Below are 15048 nucleotides of genomic sequence, written 5' to 3'. Positions count from 1 at the left end.
GCAGTATTAATTAAGATATTAGCCAAATATTTCACCTACCTGACTGGAAATGATCAGAACAAACATGAATGTTGTCAAGATTCTTGACCTTGTTCAGTCTGGCCAACCATGAATGCCTTTTTGTTTCTCAGACAGTTTTTTTGCACTCTTCTACTTGATTTGTCATTTTTTTGGTAGTCTATAGTACTTCAAATATTTTTCCCGGTATGACTGATTAGTACAGTCCAAAACATGACAATAATTGAGGTTTTTTCAGTTCGGTGGCATTATTTACGATCAGTGCTGCCAATATCGCAAATTGATGCCACGTCGTGAAAACACTCTAGTATAAGTGATGTTAAATCAATAATATTACTGAATATTTACTGTCACAACTGGGTATTGCAGTGAAAATGATAGAGTCACCATGTGTAAATGACTGAAGCAAGGAATTCCATTGGCCACCTGATAATAGTGATACCAAAACACAGTATAACCATAAAACACAACAAAGAGAGTCATGTAACATTTCATTGTTCATTCAGAATGTTCATTCACATCCTCAACCCTTCAAAGCATGATGTGGTTTGGCATGCACATATTCAAAAGATCTGTACAATCCTCCCTTTACGTCTATAGAAACAAACACATAAAAAGCACATCTCCTCTTTCACCTTCTGAATGTATAGAGTTTCGTTTTTCTCATGTTGTTGTGTAATGTGTTCTCAAACAGGGCAGAGGAATTCATACAAGACCTTTCACTTTCTGAAGAATTTCTCACACGCCTCAGGGTGTCAGACGGGAACCTTCAAATTCTTGCTAACATGTGGACGGAGCTCCCTCCACCCAATATCCAGTATCATATATGCTAGGAGGCCCCTGCGATTGCACATATGCCTCTGACATCCCAGAGGGCCCAAAACCCCCTTTGGATTGGAGAGATCACTGACAGGGTGCGTTTGTACTGCAGCTCTCTCTCGGACATGCATGGACTGCTAACGACGCTGAACTGTCATAGAAAAAAAGGGAGGGAAACGGAACACAGTCCAGTTTTAAACTAATTCTGGAACTGTAAAAGGAAGTCGGTGAAAGTTGAGTGGCAGATTAGGACTGCCAGGGTTGCACACAAAGTGTGTGATTATGAATCTTATGTTGGAATTAGTCCATAAAAAAAGCTGCTCTGATTTCTCACTAAATCAGATGCATATGGAGTTTGAAAATTTTTGACAATTCCCAGTCAAAGTTTAGCATCTCAGAGTTGCATGTGTGACAGAATTTCTGCTGGTTAGCATTGGGTTAGGGGGAGAGTTCATGCAAACATTAATTTAATCACTTTCATATCATTTCCAACCTGTTTGATATTCATTCTTGTGGAACTTATAAAAAGTGAATATTTTGAAAATTGTCTCTTCAATTGAAAATTGAAATTTGAGACTTCAATTGAAATGTATCAAAATATCATCAGTTATGTTCTACTAGAGGTCTAGAATGACATGAGGGTGAGTAAATGATGACAGAATTGTATATCTCTTTAAATTGTATATCTCTTTAAATGTAAGAGTGTCTCTCTGGGTTTAGGGAGATTTGTAAGATCCCACTGTTTCCCAATGAGCCACTGAAATCAGGGAGAGTGCACAGCCTCCTCTTCTGTCTTCACTTCTCCTACCCCCACTCTAGAGAAAAGACCCCTTTTCATGGTGCCCCTGCCTTTGTTGCATGAACAGGAAGCAAACTTATAGTATTAGGGTGCAAGAGAAAAGTGAAATTGATAGACCAATAAACAGCATAACTCACCGTTTTGTCCTCAGTAGTACTTCCACAGGAAAGCTTCAGCACCTCCCAATAGGGAATTTAATCCCAACAACCTCCCATGCACTTCCTGCTATAAAATCAGCTGCCTCCTTGAACACATCCTCAATGTTTGTTTATCCACTGCTGCTGCTGGACGAGGCCTCTGAGAGGGCGGCAAATACCCAGCGCAGTTTACTTTCCCACAGGCAGCAAGTTCCCTACTCTGTGCACTAACCGCTCCACTCCTCCTCGCGCTCATAGACTGAATGAGCCCCCCTCTTCCCCCGGCTTCTGTCACTCCCTTCTTTTCTCTCGCTCATTCCCTCCCCAGCTGTTGGACAGCATAATGGCTGTTAAGCTCCACCAATGGCTGAGCTGCTGGCAGAATTGTCGTCCAATTAAAGTCAGGGTAGATGACCAAGGGGCAGGGTCTAGAGGGCTAAAGGGAAAAACTGAGTGTGACAAACCTGGAAAAGAAGGGAGGGAGGGAGAGAGAAAGACAGAAAGAGTAACAGGGATTACAGCATCTTCAAGCTGGCCAAAAGTGGAACAAATAGTATTAGCTAAGTGGGTGACCATTCAGTATTGTGCAAACTCTGCAAAACAATGACATTAGATATATCATTAGATATATCACTATATGTGACCCTGGACCACAAAACCAGTCTTAAGTCGCTGGGCTATATTTGTAGCAGTAGCCAAAAATACATAGTATGGGTCAAAATTATTGATTTTTCTTTTATGCCAAAAATCATTAGGAAATTAAGTAAAGATCATGTTCCATGAAGATTTTTTGTAAAATTCTTACTATAAATATATCAAAATGTACTTTTTGATTAGTAATACAGTATGCATTGTTAACAACATAATTTGGACAACTTTAAAGGTGATTTTCTCAGTATTTTGATTTTGTTGCACCCTCAGATTCCAGATTTTCAAATAGAAGTATCTCGGCCAAATATCGTCCTATCCTAACAAACCATATATCAATAGAAAGCTTATTTATTGAGCTTTCATATGATGTATATATCTCAATTTTGTAAAATTTTACCTTATGACTGGTTTTGTGGTCCAGGGTCACATATATGAATATACTCATATATAAAAATTATTGGTTGTTTAAAAAACAGTTTTAAATAAAAAACTTTGAGAACATTTGAGAATTAACTGTAAGAAAAAAAAATTAAAACTGGTATTTAAAAAATTAAATAAATAAATTGGTAAAGATGGTATGTGACATTTCAGTGCAGTACATGTACATTTGTGAAACGTTTACACAGAAATGTAAATACATTAAACAAATACACTAAGTGCAAAGTAAAAAAAAAAAAAGTAAAATAAGCATAGCTTCTACAATGCTGGGACAATAATCGAGAGTTTACATGGTCCCTGGATACGCAGTCATATTGGTGATTCTCGAATATCTACAACAACATGGATTGCACAGTTAATGTACTACTGAATATGTTGTTCTGCTAATTTATGCTGTCTAAACTACAGACAAAAACATGTAGAGGCTGCTAAATCATATAGAAATTAATTTAGTAAGCAGGAAAGAGCGCAATATTTTGACAAACTAAAGTTAATAGCTGGTAAAGATACGTATGAGCAGTATTAATTAAGATATTAGCATAATATTTCACCTACCTGACCGGAAATGATAAAGACAAATACTAATGTTGTCAAGATTCTTGCCCTGGAAATCCTGGTTCTGTTTGGCTAACACCGACACATTTTCCTCAGACATTCTTTTGAGTCTTCTCCTTATTGACTTTTGGCAGTCTGTAGTACTCCGAAAAAATTTTTACAGTCCGACCAATTAATACAGCCTAAAATGTGCCAATAACTGATGATTTTTACCAGCAATGATTAGCAAAATTAATGCAATTTCGGTTCAGTGGCATTGTTTATGTACAATGCCACCAATATGACCGATTGATGATGCATTGTGAAAACACTCTATTTCTAAAATTAGGGGGAATGTAATATTTATAAGGGTGCTGCATGTGATTGGTTGTCTTTAACATGAATAATAATTTGCTCTGCCTACATCAGCAAAGGACCACCTACTTCTCTTTCAGTCATCCCCTGATCTAAAGAAAGCTTATAAAGTTTGCACATTTGTGGCTTTAAACAACAATCATCCAATCTAAAAATTTGGAAACACCCAGTTTTATGCAAATGCACAAGATGGAACTTCCACAGAACAAAAAAATACATTGTGTGGGTTATTTAACTTATCAATTTTTCTTTTATGCCAAAAATAATTTGGATATTAAGTAAACATCATGTTCCATTTTGTAAATTTTCTACTGTAAATATATCAAAACCTTTTTTTTTGCACCCTCAGATTTTACAAATATTGTCCTATCCTAACAAACCATACATCAATGGAAAGCTTATTTATTCAGCTTTCAGATGATATATAAATCTCAGTTTAAAAAAATTGACCCTTTTGACTAATCTTGCGGTCCAGGGTCAAATATAATATTACCGTCAATAAACAACTCAATTCTCTGTAACCTTGAAGGTGTGCAACTGATGTTGCTGTTTGATCTTCATTGTATGCAGGATCTATCAACAAAACTCTCCGTAGGAATGTTGAAATGAACATGGGATGGATGCAGGCTAGTAGTCTTCGATATATTGACCTATACCATTGCTGGCATTGTCTGATGTCAAAACATGGGTGGGCACACCAATTGGAGTGCCACAGGACTACTTTAGGTGACTGGGTGGAGCCAGTAACCATGTTCATAGTAAGCTATGATCCTCAAACAGTCTCTTCTGGCTCTGTTTTGATGTTTGGTTCTGACTCCAGTGCTGAAGCACAACTTCAAGGCTCTCTGGGATCTGCAGTTGGTAGTGGCAATCTTGATTTTGGTTCTGAGGCAACTGCATTGGGTACAAGTGAGCAGTACGTCTGTACCCCAGCCAGCACAGCTCCTTTCTCAAACTGTAGTGCAGACTAGTAATGTGTCTGTAGCGTCTAGTGACTGTCTAGTGTCAAGCCCCACAAGCTCTCTTCTGACTACCAGTCTGTATCCAAACCTAGTGGACTCCAGTCAGCACCAGCCAGCTACCAGTCTGTGCCCCAACTTAGTGGCCCGCAGTTGGCACAAGCCAGCTACCGATTAGCACAAGCTCACTACCAGTCTGTATCCAAACCTAGTGGACTCCAATCAGCACAAGCCAGCTGCAGTCTGCACCCCAGCCCAGTGGCCTGCATTCAGCACAAGCTAGCTACCAATCAGCACAGGCTTGCTACCAGTCTGCACCCCAGCCCAGTGGCCTGCAGTCAGCACAAGCTAGCTACCAATTAAAACAAGCTCGCTACCAGTCTGTGGCCCAGCCTAGTGTCCAACAACCGGCACAAGCCAGCTACCAGTCTGTGGCCAAACCCAGCATCCAACAACCGGCACAAACCAGCTACCAGTCTGTACCCCAAGTAAGTGGATTGTAGTCAGCACGTCAGCACAAGCCAGCTACCAGTCTGCACCCCAACCTAGTAGCCTGCAGTCAGCACAAGCCAGCTACCAATTAAAACAAGCTCGCTACCAGTCTGTGGCCCAGCCCAGCGTTCAACAACCAGCAAAAGCCAGCTACCAGTCTGTACCCCAGACTAGTGGCCTGCAGTCAGCACAAGCCAGCTACCAGTCTGTGGCCCAGTGTTCAACAACTGGCACAAGCCAGTTACCAGTCTGTACCCCAGACTAGTGTCCTGCAATCAGCACAAGCCAGCTATCAGTCTGTGGCCCAGCGTTCAACAACCAGCACAAGCCAGCTACCAGTCTGTACCCCAAGTAAGTGGATTGCAGTAAGCACAAGCCAGCTACCAGTCTGCACCCCAACCTAGTGGCCTGCAGTCAGCACAAGCCAGCTACCAATTAAAACAAGCTTGCTACCAGTCTGTGGCCCAGCCCAGCGTTCAACAACCGGCACAAGCCAGCTACCAGTCTGTACCCCAGACTAGTGGCCTGCAGTCAGCACAAGCCAGCTACCAGTCTGTGGCCCAGTGTTCAACAACCGGCACAAGCCAGCTAACAGTCTGTACCCCAGACTAGTAGCCTGCAGTCAGCACAAACCAGCTACCAGTCTGTACCCCAGCGTTCAACAACTGGCACAAACCAGTTACCAGTCTGTACCCCAGCGTTCAACAACTTGCACCAACCAGCTACCAGTCTGTACCCCAGCGTTCAACAACTTGCGCCAACCAGCTACCAGTCTGTACCCCAGCGTTCAACAACTTGCACCAACCAGCTACCAGTCTGTACCCCAGCGTTCAACAACTTGCACCAACCAGCTACCAGTCTGTACCCCAGCGTTCAACAACTGGCACAAACCAGCTACCAGTCTGTACCCCAGCGTTCAACAACTTGCACCAACCAGCTACCAGTCTGTACCCCAGCGTTCAACAACTTGCGCCAACCAGCTACCAGTCTGTACTCTAGCGTTCAACAACTTGCGCCAACCAGCTACCAGTCTGTACCCCAACGTTCAACAGCTTGCACCAACCAGCTACCAGTCTGTACCCCAGTGTTCAACAACTTGCGCCAACCAGCTACCAGTCTGTACCCCAGCATTCAACAACTTGCGCCAACCAGCTACCAGTCTGTACCCCAGCGTTCAACAACTTGCGCCAACCAGCTACCAGTCTGTACCCCAGCGTTCAACAGCTTGCACCAACCAGCTACCAGTCTGTGCCCCAGCCTAGTGGCCCACAATTGGCACAAACCAGCTACCAATCAGCACAAGCTCGCTACCAGTCTGTATCCAAGCCTAGTGAACTCCAGTCAGCACCAGCCAGCTACCAATCTGTGCCCCAGCCCAGCGGCCAGTCTGCAACCCTTCGGCCTGGATTCCAATTGACTTCTATACCAGAGCAGTCTGGTTATGATTCTCTTTCCAGTTTTGGTTCCCAACCCAGTAATGTTCAACTTGCTGCAAGCTACGAGTCTGTGTTGCGTCTGCTCAGCCTGACCTTCAGGGTACAGCACCATTGCTTTTCCAGACTTCTCAAAGCAAGCGGTTATCGCCAGGCATGTTGAGGCTGTTGCAACAAGTGAAGTCATAGCTGCATAGTTGATTTAACCTGTTCATGTAGTGTATTGTTCTGGGTTGTGTTTTTGAAGAAATAAATATTACTTGCTGGGTTTTTCTGCTGATGCAAGAGTATTAGTTAGGCTTCTGATCTCATCTTGTAAAATGGGTAGGGAAAAACACTTGGGTCTAATGAAAATACAGTATCTTTGACCTGTGGAGGATCTGTATTGTCCCCTTTGCCTCATCTGTTTATCTTTGGGTGGTGTTCTTAGTTTGGTTACATAATCTTCAAAGACTCAAATGTCCTAAAGCTCTAATTGTACTAATTACAACTGCTTTGGTAAAGAAATGATAATGGGCTGGTTATGTACAGTGACTTGCAAAAGTATTTGTACCCCTTCATTTTTATTTTCCACATTCTACGCTCCATAATGGCAAAAAAAAAAAAAAATGGTTTTAACATCTTTGCAAGTTTATAAAGAAACTATATTCCATTGCATAAGACTTCAAACCCTTATCTGGGACATTTGACATTTAGCTCAGGAGCATTCCTAATGCTTGTATATTACTACTACAGTGAAAGTAACCTAAACCTAAGCAAATTAAATTGAATGGGTCTGATTTGGAACACATCTTAATGTCTAACAATTGAAAATGCATATCAGAGCAAAAACCAAGCCCTGATATCAAAATACTACCTGTAGAGCTCAGAAACAGGACTGCATTAAGCCCGACACCTGGAGAAGAGTTCTGAAAAAATTCTGCTGCATTGAAGTTTCATAGAAGTATGTAGTCTGTATTTACCCTTAATGGAAGAACATCAGACTGGGCAGAAGGTTCACCTTCCAACAGAACAATGACCTTAAGTACATAGCAAGAGTGGCTTATAGACAACTCTGTGAAAGTCCTTGAGTGGCCCAGCCAGAGCCTGGGCTTAAACTCAATTAAATATTTCAGGAGAAAGCTGAAAATGCGTCTGCCCTCATTCAACCTGACAGAGCTTGAGAGGTGAAGATGTGAAAAAAAGAATGCCAGATAACTGCCAAATGTTGATGTGCAAAGCTTGCCGCATCATAACAAAAAGATTTGAGGCTGTAAAGGTGCCTTAGATAAGTATTATTAATGCATATGCACTATTTTTAATACATTTATGACAATTCTGTTTTTACTTTTAAATATGGCATATGGAGTGTAGATTGATGTGAAAAAATAATCTAAAGCAGTTTAACATAAGGCAGCAACATAATAAAACATGTAAAAATAAAGGGGTATTAATACTTTCGCAAGGCACTGTACAAAATGGGAAACTACTTTGTGTCTTACACAGGTTGATTATACATTCACACCACATGTGTGCGTACAGTTGGTGGTCATGGTCTGCATATTCCAAAAAGTCTTCACTTTTAACTGCTTTAATTTCCATAAACAGGTTTTCACAAACTGGAGTTTTAATGGAATTTTATGAACAAATGGAACGATTCCTTGAGCAATATCAAGTCACAGTGAGTGTTTTGTCTTATCCACTTGGATTTGGAGATTCTTTTTTTTTCATATTTCTTTCAAACTGTGCATCCCGTTTGATCAGCATAAGCATATTGAATACTACATGTACATATATGGAGATTTTTGAATGATTTTTTATGAATATCTTGGCAAAATCTTTCATGAAGAAAAACAAACAGTTCCTCCAAAATCTTAAGTTTACTTATGCCGAGTTCAGACTGCATGGTTTTAGCCCTGATTTTGACTCGCCGGCAGGTTTTGAGAAATTGCCGACAAATGCCCGAAATCACAGGCAGATCGGTGCTCGTTCACGTGAGTGACAATCACACAGTGTGAACTATCAAAGATGTGATCTGAGAGAATCGCCGACGTGTCGCCGATACCCGTGAGATATTTGGCATGCTAAATATCTGGACCTGTCGGCGATTCAAATCATGCCATGTGAAGGGTGATCTGACTGAAAATCACATCGGCGATTACCTACAGCCAATGAGACAGCAACATGCAGGCCAGCGGGAAGTTGGGGGAGGAGTTACGAAGGTATAGACCACAATATCAACAAGAATAGCTTCGGCTTCTTTTCTTTTCGCTGCAAATGAGTGCATATGCAATTTGTATGACAAGCTTCTTGCGGGCTACCATTTTTTTATAATAATACCAGTCTCACGTGAGAACTTGCACGCCTGACCTCGCGTGTGTTTGACATAGTTTGTGAGACATAGTTCGCTCGAAGACTATATATATATATATATATATATATATATATATATATATATATATATAAAATTTAGGGGTGGGCATAGATTAATTTTTTTAATCTAGATTAATCTAGATTAAATCTTGGAATTAATCTAGATTAATCTAGATTAAAATGGCTAATTTGAATTCTGCTGAAGGCATTCAGAATATGTGTGCTACCCAAATAATGACATAAAGTCTTTGAGAATGGATCATAAAGCTCATAAAGCTGTTCTATGATAATTTGTTGATGAAAATAAATTATGTTCAATTAGATGTACTTGTGTTTACTAACTAACTAACAATGAAATTATTTTTTCTACCTATTAGATTGTGTTTTTTTTAACGTCAACACCTACCCAGCCCATTACATGTTACACCGTACTTTTATTTTGACAGGTTGCCGTGAAGTTTCTGTGTCATACAGTATGATATGATGCTAGTTTTCTCAAATGAAACGTTAAAAGTGACACTCACAGCAGTTTGGGAGATTGAGTTTATCTGTTCATGTGAGATGAAAATGCCAAAACTTACCGGGAGCGTCACGTGTGTTTCAGTATGCGTGTAGTAAAAGCTCGTCTCCATCATTCATACATACAGCTAGGCAAACGGAACATATCGGATTCATATTAAAACGGTCTTTTTGCATTTCAGGTTTCACATACACTAGTCCATATCGCGATTTGAATTAAGTGACTGACCAACATTTGATTTATGAATCCAAAAAACGACGAATTTACGTGGCATTTCGCTATAGTAGATTCGGTTTTTATGAATGGAGGACGACGCGATCCCGTCTGTGTTTTGGCGGAGGAGACTTAAACGCGCGACCATATTCTATAGTCTTCGGTATACATCCGCGTTAAACTATCAAGGTGAAAGTCATCATAGCTTGCGTAGTTTAGACCCAGCTCCCAACCCAAATTTGAGAATAGATTAACGGCGATATTTTTTTTATCGCGCGATAAGAGTTTCACGTTAACGCAGCACGTTAACGCCGATAACGGCCCACCACTAATAAAATTTTAAATCAATTTTTAAATCATTTTAAATGTTCTGTTTTTATTGTTGTGATTTTTTTTATTATTTTAATTCCTCTTATGTACAACACTTTGAATTACCATTGTGTATGGAATGTACCCTGGAAATCCAGAGGTCTCGCGAGAGCACAATTTGAATTGTCTCTGCAAGACACTCTGGCATCGAGCAATGATCCACATTACTGCATTACGTAAGCAGTTCTGGGAACCAATCAAATCGGTGTATCTGATGTAGGCGGGCCAGAGGCGAGCTAAACTGATGACGACAGCGCTCCGACGTCCGGAATCATTTAGTAAACAGATGAACACCAGTTGTTTGAAACGGCTATGGCTGCTACAAAGAACGAGTTAGACTTGGCTTTTCATATAAAAGAGGAACAGAAAACCGCGCTCGAATCGTTCCTTTGCAAGAAGGGCGTTTTTGCTGTTTTGCCAACTGGATATGGCAAGAGTTTAATCCATCAGTTAGCTCCGCTGGTAGCTAAGCGTATGGGGCTTAGTGAAAACTTAGTGATTGGTCGTGGCGTTATCCAATTGCGTGCAGTGAGAGTTTCAAATGCATGCTTGGTGCCGCCCCTCCAGTTAGACCCTTTTCATTGCTCGATGCCAGACCCTTAATCTTAAAAGATTAGGGTCTGGATTTTTCCAGGCTATATGGAATGTGCTATATAAATAAACTTGCCTTGCCTTGCCTTGCCTATACTGCCCTACAAAGGCTAAGTGCAGTAACTACACCAACTTAGGAAGACATTTTTATAGATAAAAACCATGACAACTGATGTGACCTTTGACCACCAAAATGCAGATACTGCACTCTGCCTTTGGATGACCTGAAAAAAATAAAACACTATTGCAAAAGCAAAGTGCATTATCTACAAACTAAATGTGTTCATCCAAATTTCTTGTTGTGTTTCTTACTACATGTTGATTGGACATTGTCATATAATTAAGGAAATTAGCACTAGGTGTCAAATTAACAACAATAATTTCCAGGTATCTGTAAGTGTTCTCTGATTTTGATCCAGGTTCTTTTGATAATATCTCTATTTAAGTTTTTTATACTGTGCTTCAGAATTAATTTATGCAGTGTCCTTGAAATTTATGAAACTGTAGGTTGTTCTCTAATGTTGATCTCTCATTCTCTTTCTCTCTCCATATATAATATTTAAAGATGTCTGTACAACTCTTTGCTGTCTGTTTGATGACATTAAAATTAATATGAACAAACTAGATCAAGTGCAGTGAACTTCTACAGGTATCTCTTCTGCTCTGTTTGCTGGGAGCAGCAAACATTCTGTATGGACCCTGAGGCTCCAAACTCAGAAGAAAAAAAACAAGGGACAGAAAAGCAAGACACACAGAGAAAGAGAAAACTCAAGTAAAAAAAGACTTCCATATGCTGTACTTTGGATGCTGGTCCCAAGCATGGGATGCTGGGATGTCAGTGCACCACCAGGCTTTTTTACTACATTTAAGTTTGGCTGGCTGACAGCATGTCTATGTTGGTCAGCAACAACAGACCAGCATAAAGCAGCATGGAAATTCACACCGGTCATTTCAGCAGGGAAATGTGACAAAGAGAAAGAGTGTAACCTTGAACCCAGGTTTATATGATCGCTCCAATTGACAGCTCTAAGCTAGTTTACCCCCTAAAGCCCATACGTGCATGAGTGTACCTGATGTCTGCCCCCCAGTCTCATGGTTAGCTCCTGTTTGGTCCTGGTGTAACGTTCTCTCAGTCGTCGCACATCAGGGGAGATCTACGGGTATCGTCACGGCAACAACGCAGGCCATGGGTGAGAGCGCAATAACGTGGCAACATGGAGGAGAGGAAGGAATGAAGGGGGTAAGCATAAAAGTGAGGGAAATGCAGGGATGAGGGCAAGGCAAAATCAGGATCAACCATAAAAGCATATGCAAGAGAAATGACTGGAATCAGGGGCTTGGCTTAATTTTTTAAGTCAAAGCAGTGTGGGATAGACAGAGGAAGATTAGATTATGACAAAACATGCACCCTCGCTAATGTGAATCTCAGACAAGCACCTCCTCATTTCCAAAACAAAGCCACAGGCTGCATCCAAATCAGAGGTAGGAAGGCATCACATCCAAATTCAATGTTTGTGAAACATGCTGTTGAATAATCTGCCTTCATCTGATCTGTTTTCAAAGAATGCATCTATGCTGCGCTCAATGCATCTGACATTCCCGAATCCTGTGTGCACTGTGCAGTTCCGCAATATTGGAAGGAATTCAAATAAAAATAAAAATAAAAATCTAAAGAATATGAAACTTTAAAATGTGGAATTGGCATTGGAATAATTGGAATACAATTCTGAAAAATATATTCATTAAAAAAAATAATAAATACTTTGGGGAAAAAATGTATTGGTAAATGTAATATTTTGAAGGATTCTTATGCACACCAAGGTTACATTTATTAAATACAATAAAATTGTAAAATATCATTAAATTCTGTATGTAGTTCTGTAATTAGTGGAAGGAATTTTTTCAAATCTGAAGAGTATTTATTTTTTAAAATTTTGCAAAAACTTTATGGTTTAAAAATTTGGATTTGGTAAAATTTGTTTAATATTTTTGAAGGTTTCTTATTGTCACGTTTTACACAGGAACACACGAACAACGACGTAGTAAAAGACGTATATTTAAATAAATCCAACGAAAACTCAGGAAACACATGAACACCAGGGGCCCGTTTCAGAAAGGAGGTTAAGTGAAAACTCTGAGTACGTCAACCCTGAAATAAGGGAAACTCTGGGTTTTCCGTTTCAGAATGGGAGGTTTATCAAACCTGAGAAAGCGGGTAAGTCAAGCCTGTTTCTGAAAGAGAGGTAACTTATACTCAGAGTCAGTTACCTTGGTAACTTACTCTGTGAACCAAACCTGGTCAGGAGCAGGTTTTCTTCTGTAAACCCTGAGTTTCTTTCGGTCTCCTCCCCCTTTTTAAAGTGTACTGTAAGTGATGTTTAAATACATCATTCATTCATTTATGCTCCAAAAATGCTTTTCTTAGTGAGTGTTTTGGAATGTAAATTTAGTGCATTTTATTTAAAATAAGAAAAATAATCTTAATGCAAATGGAAACAAGATTATTTTTCTTACCCAATTGGCAGATAATATGCAAAATAAGAAAACAATTTAAAAGATTAAATAAACACCTTATGTACACTGTAAAATAAAAAAAATAAAAATTGAAATAAAGTGCAAAAACAGTAATTTTACAGAGATTTTCATTAAAGGTTTTACAGAAAAAAAAAACGTTATTTTACAGATATTTCCTTGTTTCAATTAGGATATATTACTTTAATTCTATGGTTTTTGTTTGGCAGCCATAGCTGCCAGTCGTTTGACCATTTTTTTTTTACAGTGTAAAACCCTTATTTGACAGATTTTACCTAGATTATTACAGTGAAAGCACTAAATGTTCTACAGAGAAACACTGTTATTTTACAAATCATTACAATAAAAAAAAAAACCTTCAATAAAGTGTCAAAGCATGCTCAAGGTGAAAAATTAAGTTTTATTTAAAAGACAAAATACAAAGTCTGCACAAATGCCATATAAAATTTACATTTTACATTTTTAGCTACATTTGTTGTTGTTGTTGTTGTTGTTAAGAATATAATATATATTATATATAGCACAATTACATTTAAAATACTTTGATGATGAAGAACATGGAACAGTCAGAATGTTTAATTAAATATATATTCCACTTAAGACAACTTCACTTCCAGAGAAAATATTTCCATATAATTCACTCACCCCCATGTAATCCAAGATGTGCATGTCTTTCTTTCTGCAAGTCAAAAAGAAATTAAAGTTTTTGAGGAAAACATTCTATTTTTTCTCCATATAGTGGACTTCAATGAGAGCTAATGGGTTGAAGGTTCAAGTTTCAATACAGCTTTCATACAGCTTTTCAAGGGCTTTACAAGTTTCCAGTGACCCTTATTCCTTGGCTGGGATCATGTAGAGTCCTTTGAAGCTGCATTGAAACTGAAATTTGGCCTGTTGGCTCCCATCGAAATATGGAGAAAAATCCTCGAATTCCTCAAAAACCTTTTTGACAGAAAAAAGAAAGACATTTTTCTTAGAAATGCATCTTGATTTAAGAATCTTTACATTTTTTTTTTAAATTGGAAACAACAAGACAATAACACTTAGTAAGAAAAGCATTTTTTAGGTGCATTGATTTATTGCACATATTTTCATAATGCAGACACTGTCAAAGTGACAAAAACGGCATGTCCTTTCATACATAAGATTATTATTTTTTATATAGTATATATATAACCACCACCACAGCCATCTTTTTTTCCTAAATGCACAAATGCAACTTTTATTCTTTTTCATATTGGATTTTAATATTCTTCCAGTACTTCCATCTCCTCTTCATCTGAGCCTTCTTGCTGTTGGCTGAATAGGCGTCAAATGTTCATTTAATTACTCTAATTAAGAAATGCATCTGTTTGGATTAGAGAACATTTAATTATGTGAAAAGAGCATTAGACTATGTGGAAAAAGCTGCTGCAAATTGAAATAGACCCAGAATTATATTTTAATGTCAAATATTAGTAAAATCATGTAGCCTACACCCATGAACCCTTTATGCTTAAAGCTTTACCTGGTTGAATTATGTTTTTATACTTCATGTTTAGCTGTTTCATTCTTCTTATTATTTTTTATTTTATTTTATTTATTTATTTATTTATTTATTTTTTTTGCCTGTGGGATACCATGAAAATTAATAGTTCAGTAACTTACCATTCTGCCAGTTTTTACCTTTGATATTCTAATTATTAATAATTAAATTATTATATTCTTAATAATTATTAAGAATTAAAGTTAAGCATTGGCTCGAAGTATGCAGAGGTCTTTTTGGCGGGAGCTGTTGCCATGGTGAATCATAATTTCGGCGCTCCATTGATCAGGG

At 38.8% G+C, this 15048-nt stretch overlaps 1 protein-coding gene across 1 annotated transcript in view; it reads right to left on the bottom strand.

The window, feature by feature from the left end:
• The window catches only part of arhgef10la (Rho guanine nucleotide exchange factor (GEF) 10-like a), a 153534-nt gene extending 151307 nt beyond the window's left edge, over positions 1-2227 (bottom strand). The window contains exon 1 of the mRNA XM_073825406.1: positions 1774-2227. The gene's annotated coding sequence lies outside the window, so the exon portion shown is untranslated. The remainder of the gene's footprint in view (positions 1-1773) is intronic.
• Positions 2228-15048: the final 12821 nt, after the last annotated feature.

This window comes from Garra rufa, chromosome 20, assembly GCF_049309525.1.
Source record: "Garra rufa chromosome 20, GarRuf1.0, whole genome shotgun sequence".
Taxonomy (NCBI): Eukaryota; Metazoa; Chordata; class Actinopteri; order Cypriniformes; family Cyprinidae; genus Garra; species Garra rufa.
This window is presented reverse-complemented; position numbering and strand designations above follow the sequence as displayed.